Source organism: Lactuca virosa, chromosome 3 (genome assembly GCF_052849685.1).
Source record: "Lactuca virosa cultivar CGN04683 chromosome 3, Lactuca_virosa_CGN04683_v6, whole genome shotgun sequence".
Lineage (NCBI taxonomy): Eukaryota > Viridiplantae > Streptophyta > Magnoliopsida > Asterales > Asteraceae > Lactuca > Lactuca virosa.
Genome location: NC_136428.1, coordinates 11731381 through 11741311, shown reverse-complemented (window position 1 = coordinate 11741311; position 9931 = coordinate 11731381). Strand labels below are relative to the sequence as shown.

The 9931-nt window shown below is 38.1% G+C and overlaps 1 non-coding gene across 1 annotated transcript; it reads left to right on the top strand.

Moving 5' to 3' along the window:
* Positions 1-2707: 2707 nt before the first annotated feature.
* LOC145167928 (small nucleolar RNA R71) lies at positions 2708-2814 on the top strand. Its single transcript, XR_013741528.1, has one exon. It is a non-coding gene; the product is annotated as a small nucleolar RNA R71 (small nucleolar RNA).
* Positions 2815-9931: the final 7117 nt, after the last annotated feature.

Sequence of the window (9931 nt, the reverse complement as noted above, 5' to 3'; positions counted from 1 at the left end):
CATTTTTTTTTTAAATAATTCCTTATTTAAAAATAACACCGCACCCCACACTTAGGCCTTAATTACCCTCAAGCAATCAATTATGGATGAATATGAAGATTGAAATAAAAAAAAACTAAGTAATCCTCACAAAACAAAAACGAAAAAAAAACAAAAAAGAAAAGAAAAGCAAACTCTTTTGACGGGTTGCCTCCTGTTAAGCGCTTCTTTTTAAGGAGTCATTAGCTGGACTCCTTCCCGCTTAACGTTTCTTCTGCTTCCTCCGTTGGGACCTCCTTCTTTAATTTTTGGACTTTATATTTTGTCTTGTACAAATGGATTTTTCTCTTGTATGCCCTCTTCAATTCTTCCATTCTCTTCCTTGCAGTGATTTCTTCAGCTTTCCGCTTTTTCCCTTTACCATGCTCGTTTTTCTCCACTCCTTCCTTTTCACGCTCCATCATTTCCTTCCTTTTTTATCTTTCTTGATTGTCTTTTTGGTCGTTACAGAACACAGTGCTTTGATAGTGAAAACGTCACATGTAGTAGAGACAATAGCACGAGGCTTGGTTCTTTTGCTTTTGATTGACATCTCTTCTTGTTCTAGCATATGTGATTCAATAGAAGAGGTATGATCATCACCAATCACGTTTTAAGGTCCCTTTTATCTTCTAAACTCCCTCTATCCTCCTCTTGGACAGCCGCATCATCCTCCACAATTGCTTCAAGAAAAGACAAATGTGCATCATCAAAGTTGAAAAGATTTTTAACAGCCTTGTTTCTTTTAAGAGGATTCTTCAAGTAATCATGCAAAATTTGCACATCTGGTTCACAAAGGGTACTAATGGCTTGCAGACTAACATTTCCATCAGATTGGCAACTTCCGCATGTACTCGTCGAGTCAGCAGATACGACGCGGCGAGTCAGAGAGTATTCAACACTTTTGAGGCTTTCTTTGCAATCAATTTCCTTGATCAGCCTTTCTATCTCCTCCACATCTCCCTTGGCATTAGAATTTTCTTCCAAGGATAATAAGAACTGGTTCGGATTGACCTCTTGCAAGTAAGCAAGCTCTCTCTCCAACACTTCATCATCTAAAATCATTGAGGAAACATTATCTTCCTTTGATTCCTTGTGCTTCTCCTTTTTCTCGGCTTCAAATATTACCGAATCATCTCCCACCCTTAATGTTAGCGTAGATTCTCGCATATCTACCAAGGCACAAGCGGTATTCAATAATGGTCGCCCAAGGATGATCGGTACTTTAAAGTCCTCCTCTATGTCTAATATTATGAAGTCAACCGGAAATACTAACTTATCAATCTTGATAAGGAGATCTTCACATACTCCCATCGGATGTATTATCGTTTTGTCGGCTAAATGAATCTTCATTTGAATAGGTTTTGGGACCGGAAGGTTTATCTTTTGGAAGAAGGAATATGGCATAATATTAATACTTGCACCCGAATCAGTCAATGCTCGCGTGGTCATTATGTTCCCAAATTGACAAGGTACGGTGATGCTTCCCGGATCGCCCCTCTTTTCTGGCAGTTCACTCAGTACTATTTCAGCAACTTCTTCTATATTTCTTCTAGTGGTAAAAAGGTTTTTAAGTAAACTACCATATTTCGGTGTTTGTAATATCATTTCAACAAACGGAATATTTACTTGGAGTTCGTTTATGTGCTCCATAAACCTCCTATATTCTTGAATCTGCTCATTAGGTATGCCTCGGCTCGGAAATGGCAAAGAGGGTCGGTAAGGCTTCGAAAGAGAGCAGTTTTTGGTATCAGGTTGTCGACTCGTCGAGTCCATGTTGGCAACTCGGCGAGTCGAGTCAGGTTTACTCGAATTCCAGCTAATTACTTCTTCTGTTCGCACCTTGTTGGGATTCTTCTGGATAGAGGTCAGAGGAGTGTAAATTGGCTCAGAATCTGTTGTTATTGCATTCACATGCGCCATTCTTGGATTTTGCTCGGTATTGCTAGGAAGTGCACCGGGTGCTCTTTGGTTGATTTGTTGTGCAAGCTGACCTAGCTGTTTTTCGATGTTATGAATAGATGCTTGCTGATTCCTAAGCATATTTTGTTGATCCTTCATCATAGCTTGATGTTCTCTAAGCATAGTTCGTTGCTCTTTCATTTCAGCATCTGTATCATTATGCCTCATCTCAAACGCGGCTACAAATCTTGTGAACATATCTTCCAAGTCAGCTTTCTTCTCCAGCACCGGTTCCTCTTTTTGATAATAGCCCCTTTCTTTTTGCTTAAATTTCTCCTCCTTTTCCTTTTTGTACTCATCATAAGGAAGCCAATCCTTCTTGGGTTTCCGCCAATTGTCATCATACCTATCACCACTTGAATAGCACACTTGCACCCTCCGGTTCCCGTTCTCGTCAAGATCACAATCTTTAGTGAGATGAGGCCCTCTACAATTCTCACAACCCACCCTAATGGCATGGATGGATTGGTCCATCTTAGTCATTCTTCGATCCAAACTCTCTAATTTAGCCATCATTGCTGCCATGCTATCATTAACTGAGTTCACCGCCCCTCGACTCAGTTCATTTCTTGGGTTATGATATTCTCTAGAGTGCTTAGAGAATTCTTCAATTAGTTCTTTGATTTCCGGGGGTGGCTTCTTTGTGAGAGGTCGTTGCGAATCAAGGAGTTGTCGTGTGGTCACATTCACTCCATCATAGAAAATGGAGACTTCTTGTTGGCTATTAAGATCACGATGTGGGAAATTCCTTAGTAGTCCCTTGTATCTCTCCCAAGCCTCATAAAGGGATTCTCCAGCTTGTTGTTCAAAATTAGCTATGGCTTTCTTCAACTTGGCTATTTTTGAGGGAGGAAAAAATTGATCAATAAATTCTTCTTTCATCTTAGCCCATGTGGTGATGGATCCGGGAGGGAGTGATTTCAACCAATCCTTCGCAGCTCCTTTGAATGTGACGGGAATCATGCCAAGCAAAACAGTTTCGCGAGGTACATTTGGAACGTTGAAGTAATCGGCTACATCGTTGACTTCGTCCAAGTGCTTGTAAGCGTCTTCGTGATCTTTCCCGTAAAAGGGAATTTCCTTAAGTTGAGCAAGTATATGGCCCTTTAGATCGAAAGTGGCAGTCACGGGAATGATGGGTTGCACTAGTCCCGGTCCGGTATCGTCACGTATCCTCTTCTTCCATTCACCCATGGGAACTTCATCGATGTTAGCCATGGGATTTGCTAATTCGCCTCCAAAGTCGCTTTCTTCTTCAGAATTGGATTCGTAATCGTACTCAAATTCGGCTTCTTTGTGGAATGTATCGTCTCCAAGATTTCCAAGGTTACTTCCTTCGCTCTTTTGGCTGCTGGACCCACCCGCTTTCTCGTTCTTTTTCTTACTAAAAACAGACTTAAGATTCTTTAAAGGAGAATTCTTCGATGTTGCGGTTTCTCCTACAATTTTTCCTTTGTTTTTCTTCAAAGTAGCTTCCGGGTCTTGAAGTGGTGGAACCAAAGGTGTACCTCCTCCTCTGGTCATAAACGAACTGCAAATAAAACAGAAAACACGCGTAAAAAGGAACAAAATTAAAATTAAAACAAAACTGAGTTTCAGCGATGGACTCGTCGAGTAGCTTCCATTGCACTCGACGAGTTCAAGGCTAAAACTAAAAAAAATCAAACAAAAATTCTAACAAATCAGATAAAATAAAAACTAAACCTAATACCTAGACTACTAAAGCAGTAACTTTGTGCAAGATTAATCTCACACAAAGGGTCCATAATACTAGAAATTAGAATTAATTTTTGAACCGTTCCCCGGCAACGGCGCCGAAAACTTGATGTGTGTGAAACCAACTAGTTTTAATCCTACTTTACAATTGTAAATTTAACATACAAAGGCAGTGGACCTATCAATTGTGGTGTAGTTAAATAAGTAGGGTATCGAACTCAGGGAACGGAAATTAAACTAATTACTAAAATTATCTAAAACAAATACTAAAGTAGAAGGGGTTTCTCTAGTTTTACAAGACTATAAACTTAACTTAACTAACACTTAATTAAGCAACTTACAGCTAAACAATTAAATTGTAACTAAATTCAATGATAAAAAGTGTTGGATTAGTGTCTAAGCCCATAACTATTTTGGTATGTACTTGACCCGATGGTGCATGGTCCTTTTAGGTTGCCTTCACCAAAGCAACTTGATAGAATGAATTATGGAGAGAGAGGATTAATTATGATTTATTAATATATTATGAGAATAATATATTAAAGGAGAAATCATATTGTTTAATTAATAGTAGTCAATAGTTAATTAAGATGTAATTTTGTGGCTAAAAGAGATAAATTAAACTTAGGGGACTAGAACTGTCAATTGTGTGATAGATAGATATTGGCCTAATGGACACCATAGAGGATGGAGTGGACGAAATCTATGGGGAAACCCATTAGAATTCGTCCAAGGCCTCTAAAGGAGGAGTCCATGGGTTGCTTAGGGCCTAAGCAGTCAAATTAGGGTTTCCTTGTGTAACACTCGTGTTTCTAGCCTAGGCATTAATCTTGATATGATAGTCTAGGTTAACCTTTGCAACTCATTTTGAAGAAATGAAAAAGGAATTATGTGAATTCTATGTGTTTTATGTGTTTTATGCTTAATTATTAGGAGTTAATTAATTAAGAATAAAAATGAGCGTCGAAAATTAAAATTTTAGATAAAGCCGGTATCTATTAAGAAAGTTGTAGTGGTCGTGACAAGGATTACGAATATATAAAGAATGCCGAAATCCGAGTTATAACGAAGAAGTTATGACCTGTCGAAGTTTCACGACAAAACCGGCTCGGTGCTGAATGTCGTAAAAAGTGAGTTTTCGATAAACTACTTTTTAGCCTTAGTGATCTAAGTGAAACTTGTAGTGTTCGTTAAACCGAGAGTAGGTATAAAAAGAACACCCAAATCTGACTTCGTATGAGGAAGTTATGATTTTTCGAAGTTTCAGCTTAGTAGTAGACAGCTAAAAACTCGAATTTTAGATCGAGTGATTTTTAGCCAACACGACCTAAACGAGAATCGAAGGTCTCGTAATTAGTAGCACAATGGTAAAAAGTCTGACGAAAACGGACGTCGGATGAAGAAGTTATGAATTTTTAACGGATTTCCTGTCCCGGTCTGTTAAAAATAATAATATAAAAATTAAAGTCAAAATTAGCCGACGAAGTCTAAACGAAAGTTGTAGAGCGTAATTTTACCTACGCGTGCATATAAAGAATGTCAAAAACGGAGCTCATATGCGAAAGTTATGGATTTTAGAAGTTTTTGCACAAAAATCGAGAAAATTCGCATAGTCACGTTTTTGCCACGTCACCCTCGCTTAGAACGTGCCACGTGTCCGAAATTGGTGAGTCAGGCGAGCCACGTGTCCGAGCTGCTGAGTCATCCGATCTCCTGACCTTATCCGAAGCGGTCCAATAGCGGTGCGACCCGTACCCTCTTGCACGAGACCGAACCCTCGCATGCATGCCACGGATGCCCTACTTCGGACCCTAGACCTCGGTCCAGTAAGGAGCTTCCAGCAAGCCTTTGCAGGTGCGAGCCATGTGCGAGCCCTCTCTGCGACCCTTCGGATCTTTGCCACCTGGAGGCTTCTCAGCCGTCCGATCAGAAGATCCACCCTATAAATAGAAGGCTGCGAGCCTTCCCGGGTAACTTTCGAAATTTACCACTTCTCACCCTAAATCTAATATTTCTTTCATATTAACATCCCCCGAAGCCCCGGTATCGATTATAACCCCCAGAATACGCCACGAAGTGCCCGTGAAGCCCGGAAAATTTATCTTTTCGGTTTCGAAGCCCGACCTTTGCAGAGACCGGTTTCTCAATAAAACTCCCAGTTTTATTAGAAACGAACGTTTTAGGAAACGAATTGCTACCCGATTATTATCGAATTATGTGAGTGTGTAATTACTTTCACTTTACACATAGATATGAAGTATTTAGCTTAAAATACGTGCTATGTGTAAATATGTTAATTGTTTATTTGAGGTGACTGTTGAATAGATGTTTTATACAAGTTTTAAACTGTATATGTATTTTATCTACAAATATGTTGGGTAGAACATGGGTAGACAAAATAGTCGGTGGGTGTTAAAATGATGAGAGGCCTCGGTGTCGGTGTTGTTGTTGGTGTTTTTGTAGTCGTCTAGCGGAGTATAGATGACGATCACGGACCTTTCTAGACAGTCCAGTGGTACACTAGCAAGTTCGCAACTTGTAGGTGTTGATGAACTAAATGTTCATTGGTGTACTCTAATCCCCCTCATGGTTGCGTTTAGGACATGTATGGCTGAGGAGTCCCCTTAGCAGTAGTGTCCAACCCGATGATATTCCTTAGGCTAAGTCCCTTGTGTTAGGTGTTTAGGGACGTAAAGTGAGGACAATGGGAATGGGTAATCAGGGTTATTGTTGATTGGTGAACTTAATAAATTATTATTATTGTTGGTTGAAAACCCTATATGCTCACCAGGCTCCCAAGCCTGACCCACTCAGCTTTTCATGGTTACAGGTAGTGGACCCCGAGCATAGTCGGAGGATGATGAGAGATTTGTGATTATAGGCCAGTAGTTTTAAATAACTATAGTAAGGCTTATAATGTCTTGTTTATGCTTTTGATCTGTATCGGAACATGACATCCCGAGGTTTTGATATATATATATGGAAAATATATACCTTCTTAATGAAGGGTTTTGATAAACATTATCATGTTTTATATGTTGGGTTATGAGCATTCTAACACTCCTAAGTGTACATGCAACCCTAAATACCTTGGATCTATGTTTTCTCTATTATACATACAATTATGAATATCCAAGGTATTATCCTAATCTAGCATACAAAATAATAAATATAACAAGATAGAATACATACCTCTTTGATGTAGAATGTCTTCATGAAGCTTGAGTGCCTAGTGCCCCAAGTGTGACACCTCAAATGGTTCACACAACACCAAATACACTTGGAATAACTTGAGAGAAACTTGAACACTCCTTGAAATCGTCTAGCCCTCACACTCACACATTAGTGCACGATTTCTTGAGCCATGGGATTCTTTTATATGGTGGCTATTAGGGTTACACCATATAACTCATAACTTTACCCATTCCTTATGCTCCATGGATTTTAACCTCCATGGAGTATCCATGGGTCACCCCATGGACTTAGTCCAACATAAGGAATCTTGGATCACAAGCCCACATATATAAGAATGAATGATTTACACAATCAACCCATATATTTAATTAGTCTCCTTTTGATCACTTAATTAATTCCAAATTAATTCTTGATCAATACTAATTAAATAACCTTATTAATATATTAGAACTTATAATATATTAACCAACCTTAAGTGTTATTTCTCTCATTATAGTCTATCCAAATGCATGATGCCATGCAACCCAAATGGACCATGCCGGGTCGGGTCAAGTCTTACCAATTATAGTTATGGACTTAGACATTAATCCAACAGTCTCCCACTTGGATAAGTCTAAAACTATTATTGCGTATGACTTTAGGAACCGATCAGCAATCGTAGCTCTCAAAAGCTTCTGTCGAACTCTGACCTTGTCCATGAACTCTGACCTTTGTCAATGACTTGTCCATTAGATAAGGGATCATATATTCCTCCATTCTAGATATCATATGGACTGAGACATGGATTATCAATCATTCTCTCTGTCCATTTGTTGTTTCCCGATTTCCGATTCATGATGACTAACTGATTGAACAAATCAAATCAGTCCTGGCTTGGCCAAGCACTCACATGTATCATCTTTAAATCATCGAGGGGCCCACAAATATCGCTTTTATCCCGAAGGTAAAAGGAATTGATAAACTTCGACTCATATGGCTTGTTCTACTACTTGTTGAATCATACACAAAGGCACATTTTATAACATCGAGTTACCAATGCGTTTTCGTGCAATCAATGTATAACCAACTCATAGTAACAACTCATATCTCTAGGTTTGAAGAATATAAGATATTATCGTCTCATGATCACTCGTGATAAAATCCATGAAGTGATTCAAATGAGCGCGGGTTGAATCCAATACTCAGAACTTATGAGCACTCATGAGTGTTGTAGCACCACTTTGTCCACCAACTTAGACCTCCACAAACCAACCCATGACAGTCTTGATTCATATCTACTTCCAACATATGACCGACTGTGGATGGTTTGAATAACTTAATCATTTAGGAAGAGCGACTTAGTTATTCTGGAAGTCAAAACATGCAAAGTGAAACACAAGAATAAATGAATCAAATATGGTATCAAACCCTATGAATATAAATAAACACTTTTATTTATCACCATACTGATTACTCATTATTCATTGTTTCGGTTTTATCAACTTTATACTTGAATTTAAAGCAATAGTTGTCCCATGCTCCAAGCATGTACACTATGTTTTCTAAACACTAGTCATGCCATACACCAAGTATGCATACTATGTTTGTCTATGATCTTTACTTTGTAAAATAGATCAATTGAACATCACTCGAATGATCCTCTTTTCACAGTCCCAAATCCTTACTGCAAATGCAAGAATTCCAAATTCATGCCATTTACTGAAATCTGTTAGATTCTAAACTTATATGCATTGATCCTCTTAATGATTATGCACAAAGTCGGAAAGACTTGACAAAAATCATTACAGAGCATTCCAAAGGAGATCAGCTCCTTGGAAACATCCTTCTTTCATTAAGTTTCCTAATCTTACACAGATTGAATAATTTCTAACTTTGAAACATTTCCATATTCCATTTTGACTATCACTTCTGAACAAGAGTTGCCTCCTTACAGATTATGTCAATATGGTCCTTCCAGAATTAACATTATACTTCCAACTGTCCTTGAGCAACCAATCTTTGGTAAACCTTAGATTGTCCTCGACAATTGCTTAATCATTTTAGTCATATCCAATTCTAGACCTTTTCCCTTCATAATGCCCCAGGCATTTGGAAAATTTTAGAAAGGATGAATATAGCACATGTAATCGATCCTATATCCGAAGCATATGGGACACGATTCATGATGTCTCACATAAAGACTAAACCAGTATTTTGCTATAATATTTCCATTTCAATTTGCCAAGTTCTCAAAATTCAGATTATGAAAAGGGATGCCGTAATCATAATCGAATTTTAGAACGCAAATAATGGACCCATATATAGAATTTCCTTATGTTGAGCCATTCCAACATGAAATTCATATATATATCCTTGATTAAATACGATTAAAATCTCACTCTAAGCTTTTTAGAATTGAAATGAAGTATAATTTCCTCTCCCTTAATTATAGCAAAACAACTTTTTCAACCCCTGCAACCTCACGAATTGAAACTTTTGTTTTCTATAATTATAATTGCTAACTTGCAACCTTTGTCATAATTATCATGCTCCCACTAACATGATGATTATTAGCATAACACTTATGCTCCCACTAGCTTTGACATGTACTCAGAAATCAGCTGACTTTCTTACCAAAGTTCAGATTTCTGATACTAGATTGTTTTGATAAAACTTTATCAAAATCATACACCTCTCTTAGATAGCTCACATGTGTGTCTAAACAATTTTAGAACTATGAAAAGGGATGCCGTAATCATAGTCTCAATTGTTTAGACCTTTGCCACTTCTCACAAGTCCATGTTAGTGTGCCGGGAAACCACACACGCTCCACTAACGACTTTGAGAATGCAAATATCACAATTGCTATCTAGCTAAAATCTACTTAGTGAAAGTGTTTCCTCACCATCATTTTCATGAATCGGAGAGAAACCTTATGACACTTAGATTTAATAGTGTATGTGTTCTTATCCATGTGAATTTGTCAAAAGCATAATCACAAGACAAGGTTAGTGACAAATCCAAACTCATATTGATTAAACTTGTGCAATCTTAAATTCTT